Here is a 10,577-nt window from a genome sequence, read left to right on the forward strand (position 1 = left end):
AGTTGCAAAACCCCAGAAAGGAAATGACTACAGAGTAGTCTGTGTGGATGTGGTCAAAGAGGGTGACAGTTACTTCCCAATCCTGAGCACAGTGACAGAAGCAGAAGAATAATCCTGACCCACTCACAACAGTGTGGACCAACCCACCACACCTGAAGGCAGATGAGGGGGAAGGATAGCTCTGTGGATACCCAGTAGGCAGCATAGAGGTCAAATCCAAGTTCCTGGTATCATCAAGGCCCTTAGAGCTAGACAAAACTGCAGAAAGGGAGGAACTCCAGCTTCCTCCAATCTGATCAACTTGGGGTCTGAGATAGAAATAGAGTGACAGAATAGACAAGGTTCTAGCTCCTGCACACTTCACTCCTATAGCCATTACAAAACGCAGATTGATCTGGTTTGGGCCAAGGACAACAGCACTGTGAATCTGAAATCCTAAAATATTCCTGACCACACACAACCACAGTCGGTGTGTCTGAACATGAATAATGCATGACTGAACACTACTTATTGGGAATTTGTGATTTATTTCATAATCTAAATTTAAAACCCTTTAATATGCCACCCAAGGGCTCATCTAATTTGGAAAATGAAAAAGGAAAACGAAAGAATGAGTAAGGCTACAGATAAAACAGAAATTATTGAAATTTTTTTTTCTAATGTGAAAGCTCTGCTTTGGCCAAGGAAGGTAAATTAATAAACTAACCTGCTTCTGGTACAATTTTTATTAACATTTGGTGAAATTAAAGCTATACATTGAAGGTCCTTATTTGTGCATAAAATAGGAATCTATGCACTTATATGTGCATAAAAAATGTTTGAGATGATGCCTAAGAGACTAATAGTAACAGAAATTGCTACCTGGGGAAGAGAGCAGGGGATGTGGAGAAAAAGATAATTTTTAAAAAAATTCATGCATGTATTACTTTGATTTTAAAAGCAACATCAGGAATTAGAAAAAAAAAAAAAGGCAAAGCCATTTGTAAGTCAAAGCTCTAAGAGGAGTAGAGGAAGCAAATGAGCAAAAAGAGGATAGAGCAGGACACCAACACAGGGGGCACGCTGCCGCAGTCCGGCTGCAGCAAAATAACCAGGGGGGTGACAAACAACTTGTGAAGACTGATACAGCAGGAGTGGGAGCCGTTTATTGTAGGACAACAGAGGTATTTATACATTCCACACAGCTTATCTTAATTAGCATAAACTAGATACATCAGTCAACCAATAAGGAATCTCCACACTTAATGGCTCGCTGGCGTTACTTCGCAAACCACTCCTTCTGGCAAAATGCCAGGCGCCATCCTGACTTGTTTACAGACTCTAACAGCACACAGCCCCCAGAGTTCTGGTGCTGGGTTCCTGATGGTGTGTCTTAGTCCACGCAAGCTGTGATGACAAAACTCCAGAAACCAAGTAGCTTATCAGCAATAGAAGTTTGCTTCTCACAGTTCTGGGGGCTGGGGCATCTGAAATCAAGACACCAGTAGATTTGGAGTTAAATGAGAGCCGTTTCTGATTTATAGATGGCATCTTCTGGCTGTGTCCTCACGTGGTAGAAAAAGTAAAAGAGCTCCCTGTTTTATAAGAACACTGATCACCTCCCAAAGGCTCCATCTTCTAATACCATCAATTTGGGAGTTAGAATTTCAAAGTAAGAATTTTGGCAGGATACACTTAGACATAGTCGTTCCTAGTGTGGGATCCCAGGGATCAAATCCTGGAAATCCTTATATTAAAAACTTATTTACTTAAGTAAACACAAGGGAACCTCTGTTTCTAGCCAACCAAAGAGCCCTGCTATACGCTGTATCTGGAGTGTCTTTTAAAGGCCCATATGCTAACAGCTTGGACCCCAGCCTGTAGCACCATTGGGAAGTGGTGAGACCTTTAAGAGGTGGGGCCTAGCTGGAGGAAGTTAGGATATCAGTGGTGTAACCTTGAAGAGGTTATTGACATCTTCCTTTTTCTCTCTCTGTGCTTCCTGGCTACCATGAGATGATAGCTTTTTTCTATCACAGACTCCACACCTTGATATTCCACCTTGTTATAGGCCCTAAAACAACAGAGTCAAGTGACCATGGACTGAAACCTCAGAACTGTGAGCCAAAATAAATCTTTCCTCTTTTTAAGTTGATGATGTCAGGAATTTTGTCATAACAATGCAAAGCTGATTGATATAAGCTCTAACTGCAATCGAAATCTTTTGTGAAAGAAGACCGATTTGAGAACAAAATGTCTAGACCAGGCACTTCCATCCAGCTCATCTACTTTTCCCATTAGCAATGAAAAGAATTTAATTCACACTTTTTAAAATCTGTGTTTTTACCTTTTATGGCTGGGCAACAGAGATGTCTCTTGTTTGCCTTCTCTTGGCAACAGGTCTAAAAGACAAAGGGGCTAAATTCCGTATCATATGGCAAATGTTATGGTTTGGATATGAGGGGTCCCCTCAAAGCTCGTGTGTTAATGCAGGACTATTCATAAGTGTGATGATTAGATTGTGAGAGCTGTAACCTAATCTGTCCACCCTCGTTTGAACAGACTAACTGAGTGGTAACTGTAGGCAGGTGGGCTGTTGCTAGAGGAGGTGGATCACTGAAGGTATGCCCTGGAAGGATTGATCTTCCCTATAGCCTCTTCCCCTCTTTCTCTCTCTGCTTCCTGGCTGCCTTGAGTGAAAAAGTACTCCTCCACCATGCCCTTCTGCCTCAACATCTTGTCTCAGCTTGGACCCAGAGCAGTGGAGTCAGCCACGCATGAACTGAACCTGTGAAACCATGAATCAAAGTAAACATTTCCTCCTCTAAGTTGTTCTTGTCACATTTTTTGATCACTGCAATGAAAAGCTAACACAGCAAATATAGTCTGTTTTGCAGATCTTCATAGTTATTAATATCAGGGTACATTTTATGTATTAATATATTTGAGAGGTTGGCAGACATTTTCTGTAAAAGATCAAATATTAAATCCTTTAGGCAGAATAATCCTTTGGTCTCTGTCACAACGACTTAACTCTGATGATATGTAAATGAATAGTCATGGCTAAATTCCAATAAAACTTTATTTACAAAAACAGACTGTATTTGGCCTACAGATTGTAATTTGCTAATCTCTGGTATATTTTATTATAAACACAATATAAATCCCCCCAAATGACAGCAAGAATCAGATTCATAATAAACTAATGGACTATCAATGGCTAAATGTAGGCTTTGGAATATTAAAGTACATTATCTGAAAAATCTCATCACAGTCACTTTTGGATGCTCATTGAAATCCTTAAATACATACCAAGATTTTTTGAACTAGAAGAATGTATTTATACAGATGATTTTGGATATATGTACTATGTCTCCACATTATCCATAATGGGTGGATTGTTTGCATCAAGTGTTTCTACCTGGTTAGTTCTAGAACATTTTGCTCTTTCCTCTTTTTGCCATTCTTCGTCAGTGTTCTTGCTCAGCCACTGTGTTGCTCCATAGGCTATTCCATATCTCCTCTACATTTATTCTAGGGTTTCTAAGAGTTCTTACATGGCATTCTATTTTTTTTTGTAACATTTCTAAACCTTTGATAAAAATCATAAAATCTCAGAATACATCACTTACAAATGCTCTTTTAAACTATATTAATCACATAGTATTTATTAAGCATCAAAAATTGTTCTAAGGAATAAACCTGCATTGATATTCTCTGAGAAGTTCTACATGGTTTCCCCATTTCATAAACAGGGGAACCAAGAAATGGAACACCTAGGTCACATGGCTAGTAAATGGTGCTGGGCTTTGAACTCTGGAGCCTGGTGAGCTCCAGAGCCCTTGTAATAACTGCTGTGCTGTGCTGCCTGTGCTCTGCCTGGCTATACTGCAGCAGGCAGAGTTCCAAGATGCCCTCAAGATTCCCCCCATTTTTGTAAACACATGTGAATGAGCTTGTGAATATGGTGTGATATCACACCCATGATTATGTTTCTTTACATAGCAAGAGGGCTTCTGCAGATACAGGTGCTCCCCAACTACAATGGGGTCATATCCCAATAAGCCCATGGTGAATTGAAAATATTGCTTGGAATTATGGTAAATAGAAAATGAATATAATCTACCTTACCTATCAAATATTATAGCTCTACCTCACTCATGGAAGAATATTTTAACAGCAGCTTGCAGTTGGAAAAATCATAGAACAAAAACATATTTTATAATAAAGTGGGGTTTTTTTTGTTTGTTTGTTTTCTGAAGTTCTTTTTTCTGGTACTAGGGATTGAACCCAGGGATGCTTAACCACTGAGCCACATCCCTAGTGGCCACCCCCTCCCCTTTTTAAAAAAATTTGAAATAGGTTCTCACTAAGTTGCTTAGGGCCTTGCTAAGTTGCTGGGGCTGGCCTCGAACTTGTGATCCCCCTGCTTCAGCCTCCCAAATTGCTGGGATTACAGGCATGCACCACCATGCCTGGCTTCTTAAGTGTTGAACATCTCATGTAGCTTATTGAACACTGTACTGAAAGTGAAAAACAAAATGATAATGTGGCACAGAAGAAACATGGGTGTTTTTATATATGATGGTATTTGAAACATAAGATGCAATATCTAGTGGGCTAGGATTGTAGCTCTGTGGTAGAGTACTTACCTAGCATGTGTGAGGCACTGGGTTCAATTCTCAGCACCACATATAAATAAATAAAAGTCTATCAACAACTAAAAATTTTTTTTTAAAAAAAGGATGCAATATCCAAAACCCACTTACAAACGCAGTACACCATACAATATCAGTTGTTACCCTTCTAATTGTGTGATTGCCTGGGAGTTGATGCTTCTGTCATTGTTCAGTTTACTGCATGTTGCTATCCCATGAAAAGGTCAAAATGCAAAAAGTACAGGTTTCACTTAATGCATACTGCTTTCACACCATTGCAAAGTCAAAAACTTTGACTTTTTTTTTTGTAAGTTGGAGAACTATAAAGGAGGTCATCCATATAATAGTTGACTTTGAGTTAATCAAAAATTAAAATATCCTAGGTGAACATGACCTAATCAAGTGACCAACTGAAAGTACTGAACCCTTTTTGAGGTGAGAGTTTTAAAGTGTGAGAGAAGACCATATTACAAGTACTTCAGCGTGACCTCTGGGACCTGAAAATGATCCCCAGTCAATAGTTAGCAAGACCACGGGACCTCAATTGTACAGTTACAAGGATGAGGTCTGGCAACAGCCTGAAGGATCTTCAGAGGGGATCCTCCCTTGATTGAGCCTCCAGATGAAGATGAGCCTGACACTGTTTTAGCTATGTGAGACCCTGAGCAGAAAAACCAGATGCACTGTGCCCTGCCTCCTGAGCTACAGAACAAGCTGTTAAATTTGTGGTAATTTGTTGTGCAGCCTTAAAAAAAATAATTATTGAGTTCACAAAATGATGAAAAACATAAATTTTAGATTTAAATTAAGAATCCTTTAAGAAATGTACACTTTTTAAAACAGAAAATGTTAGTCAAAGGTCTTAATTGGTAGTAACTATTAGGAAATGGAGAAAGCAGTAAAGAAAGGGGGACATTCTGGAGGGCAGAGATGCAGAGTTATTACTTCCAGCATTAATGGTTACAAAATAGCATAGATAGCTTCCAACTAGATGATTGAAATCATCCTGAGTGGGCCTGACCTAATCAGGTGAATCCATAAAAGGTACTAAACAGACCCAGTTGAACTTGGAGAAATTCACACACTTTCCTCATACAGTGTCACTGCCTTTTATTTCAGGGTTTATCACCCATGTGAGTCAAAAAAAAAAAAAATCCCCCTGACTTCATTGCCCCTGAACACAACTGGATCCTTCTTATGCCTGTCATCACTTGATGACTTAGAACCCGTCTCTGCCTTTATTCCTTTACTGTTTTCATCCATCAAACACATAATAGATATTTATCAAATGATTATAAGAAATTGGAAGTGAACCAGAAACTTCTAAAAAAAATAATTAGGGAAATTCCCTTGTGGAAAGTCAAATGACTTCCTCCAGTGTTATTACTTTATGCTTTTAGACATTCTGCTAAGATTTCTCCAAATAAAATATCCCACATGAGCACAAATTAAAGCAAAACTCATGTCTTGACAGCTTCTCTACTTTGGCCAATTGAATCAATAGTCACAGGCATGGTGGGTTCTCAGATTCACTCTATCAGCATCCCTGCAATTCACAGTAGTTTAAGTAAGCAAAATCCCAATGCAAAAGCCACAAAGGAAAAGAGAAAGAGACTTGACCACATAAAGTTTCTGAACGTGAAAAAATTAAAAGAGACTGGGGATATAGCTTAGTGGTAGAGTATTTGCCTAGCATGTGCAAAACCCTGGTTTGATTCCCAGTACCTCCTCTCCTTGGCCCCCGCCACACATACAACCATTACCACCACCACCACTACCATCATCATAACAGAAACAAAATGAAAAGGGAAGCAATAAACAGAGAAAGAAACTGAATGTATCTGAACACACTTTGGGGTGAATACTTTAATTATGTATGAAAGCTTTTTAGAATCTGTAAAAAAAAAAAAAAAAAAAAAAAAACCCTAAGGGAGCCAGGCATGTTGGTACACACCTATAATCCCCGTGACAATGGAAGCTGAGGCAAAAGGATCTCAAGGATCTGCTTGAGCAACTTAGTGAGGCCCTGTCTCAAAATAAAAAATAAAAAGGATTATGATGTAGATCAGTGGTAGAATGCTTGCCTAGCATGTACAAGGCTCTGGGTTCAGTTTCCAACAATGAAAAAAAAAAAAAAAAAACAGTTACATTAAAACAATAAAATGCCATTTTCACTTACCGAATTAATCAAGATTTGAAAAACATATATACTACCAAGTGTCCCTGGGGTTCTGGGAAATGGCATCTTTCTATACTGCTAGTGGTGGCATAAATCATCCCACTTATAAGAACAATCTGGTGAAACTTAAATTTTTTTATTATTTATTTTTTAGTTTTCGGTGGACACAACATCTTTTATTTTATTTTTAATGTGGTGCTGAGGATCGAACCCAGCGCCCCGCACATGCCAGGCGAGCACGCTACCGCTTGAGCCACATCCCCAGCCCCTTAAATTTTTTTAAGTTAGAACGTATTTTAACTCTTGGAGTCATTATTAGACATTTATCCTAAGGAAATAATCATGTATATGTACAAATATTTGAATAAAATGATGTTTATAATAGTACTAACTATACTAAGAAAATAAACACAAAAGCAATAAAGAATTTGTTAAATAAATGATGGATTATCCCTACAAGGAAACATAACCCAAAAAAACAAAACAAGTGGGCTGGGGTTGTGGCTCAGTGGTAGAGCACTCACCTAATATGTGTGGGGCCCTGGGTTTAATCCTCAGCACCACATAAAGATAAATAAGTAAAGTTATTGTGTACATCTACAACTAAAAAATATTTAAAAAAAAAACAAGGAAACACATCCTGTGTTCAGATATGGGAAGAGTTCCAAAGTATATTAAGTTCAAAAAAGGAAAGTACAAAACAAGATTTATGGTATTTACCTTTCATAAAAAAAAAAAAGGAGGGGCTGGGGCTGGGGCTGAGCCGCAGTGCACTTGCCTGGCATGTGAGGCATTGGGTTCGATTCTCAGCACCGCATATAAATAAATAAAATAGAGATCAATTAACAACTGAAATGGATATTTTTTAAAGGAAAAATCAGAATATAAATATTCTTTTTTTAAGAATATAAATATTCTTATTTTCTTGTATATGCATAAAGAAACTTGGAAGGAATACAATGTATTAGAAGTGGGGTGGAGTAGGGTGGAGTGGGGAATCAGGGTGAGTGTGGTGTTTCATGGTGTATCTTTTCATATATTTTAAATTCTGAAATATGTAAGTGTATTGCCTATTCAAAATAATAGAAGTATATCTATTCATACAGAAAAATATTCACTACCCATTAAGCAAAAATTCAAGCTACAAAATACAAACACAGGAGTGTGACGATGTAATTTATTTTTGATTTCTAAAAACCTATTTGTACTCTCTCTCTCTCAAAATAAATAAATAAATAAAAAATAAAAACCTATTTGTACTCTCTCTCTCAAAATAAATAAATAAATAAATAATAAAAACCTATTTGAATTTTTACAAAGTAATAAATATTACTTTTATAAAACCATAGGCATATGTATATATTTGGCAATACTTATGTACACTTTTACATCAGACTTCTATGAAGCTAATTTTTATTACCCTCTGAGGGAAAAAAAATGCAAAACAGCTTTGCTCTACAGTGGAAAAAAGGAAATGAAGGAAGGCTTTGGTTGGAGTTTCCAAATAACTTTGCCAACTGCTGTGGTCGTAATATGCTCCCCTAGACTTTATGTGTTGAAACTTAAAAGACCAGCAGGGCCCAGTGTTGTCTGACACCTGTTGTCCCAGTTACTTGGGAGGCTGAGGCAAGAGGATCCCAAGTTCAAGGCCTGCCTCAGCAACTTAATGAGACTTTGCTTCTAAATTAAAAATAAAAAGGGCTTGGGGGTGCTGCGGTTAGCTTTGTGGTAGAATGTCCCTGGGTTCAATCCTCAGTACCAAAAAGAAAAAGCAAAATAATACTTAATAACCAATGTAACAGTATAAGAGGTAGGACCTTTGGAGGTGATTAAGTCACAAGGGCAGACTCTTCTGGATGCCCTCCTACGGCCTTTAAAATAGGGTTTGAGGGGAAAGGCTCACTCTTATCTGATCTTCTGCCATGTGAGGATAGTTTCAGCCCCCTTTCCTTTGCCTTTACATCACTTCCACCATACAAGGATGCAGCAAGAAGACCTTCACCAGACGCCCAAATGCTGGCATCTCAGCATTGGACTTCCCAGCCTCCAGAATTGCAAGAAATGAATTTCTGTTCTTTGTAAATTACCCAGACAGCAATGTTTGTTCAGCAGTACAAACAGCCTAATATACTGACTTTCATTCTCCTTGCAGAACGCTCCTCCATCAGCCCAAAAGACTATGAGGAAGCAGGATGAATGTGACAAGGGGAGCAGGGAGGGGGAGTAGCGGGGACTGACCTCAGGGGTACTTGGCCATTGAGCCACATCCCCAGTCCTATTTTGTATTTTATTTAGAGACAGGGTCTCACTGAGTTGCTTAGCCCCTTGCTTTTGCTAAGGCTGGCTTTGAACTTGAGATGCTCCTGTCTCAGCCTCTGGAGCTGCTGGGATTATAGGCATGTGCCACAGCACCTGGCTCAGCCTGATTTTTTTTAAACAACAAAACTTATTCAAGACAAGTTTGTGGTGTGCCGATTATCTATTGCTGAATAACAAACCACCCCAAAACAAAAACAACATATTTAGGGCAAGATTCTGTGAGTAGGCAATTTGGGCTGGGCTGAACCAAGTGGTTCTTCTGGTTTTGTCAGGACTCATCCATAAATCCTCAGTCAGCTGTTAATCTGTTGGTGACTAGACTGAAAGCAGGCCTCACTGACATAGATGCCTGGCAATTGACTCAGTCTTTGATTGAGATGATGGAGTGACAGACCATGTGTCTCTTGTGATTTCATAGGCTAGCCTGGCTTTGTTTACACAGCAGTTCAGCAGGTTCCAAATGAGAAAGCAGAAGCACACCAAGGCTGATTAAGACTCCCACTTGGAACTGGAAGATCACTCTGCCATGTTCTCTGGGCCAAAGCAACACACAAGTCCAGCCCAGATTCCAGGAATGAAAACAAAAATACGCCCAAAATTTCGACAAGAGGAACTGCAAAGTCACATTGCAAAAGGGCATAAATATGGGGAGGGGTGTGAAATGGTGGCTATTGTTACAAACTAAAACAGGTACAGTTGAATTGAATTATACTTAACATGGGTTTTTTTGTCTGATGGCTTGTTTTTGAGGCACTGGGGATTGCAGCCAGGGGTGTTCTTTCACTGAGCTACATCCCCAGCCCTTTTTTATTTTTTATTTTATTTTTTTTAGAGAGAGAGAGAGAGAGAATTTTAATATTTATTTTTTAGTTTTTGGCGGACACAACATCTTTGTATGTGGTGCTGAGGATCGAACCCGGGCCGCACGCATGCCAGGCGAGCACGCTACCACTTGAGCCACATCCCCAGCCCTTTATTTTTTATTTTGAGAAACAGGGTTTACCTAAGTTGTCCAAGCTGGCTTTAAACTTGTAATCCTTCAACACTTGAGCCTTTGGGGGACATTCTAGATCCAAACTGTAACACAAAGAGACACATGGTTTAAAACAATAGAAGACAGCCGGATACTGTGGCACACACCTGTAATCCCAGCAGCTTGGGAACCTGATAAAGAAGGATCACAAGTTTGAGCCAATTGACGGCTCCTTGGGAAAAATTGCATCACTGGTGACACCATCAGCAAAGATATGTCAGCACTACCACAATTAACATGGGGTGTGCTGGCAAGGAAATAAAAATTGCATCACTAGTGACACCATCAGCAAAGATATGCCAGCATTACCACAATTCGCTGCACCAAACGATAGTTACATAGTCCAGGCAAGTTCTGCAAGCAGTTCAAAGCGGAGGAATCTATCAATATGTCCATTTCCTCCCAAAAT

This window comes from Marmota marmota, unplaced genomic scaffold (assembly GCF_001458135.2).
Source record: "Marmota marmota marmota unplaced genomic scaffold, marMar, whole genome shotgun sequence".
NCBI classification, from domain to species: domain Eukaryota; kingdom Metazoa; phylum Chordata; class Mammalia; order Rodentia; family Sciuridae; genus Marmota; species Marmota marmota.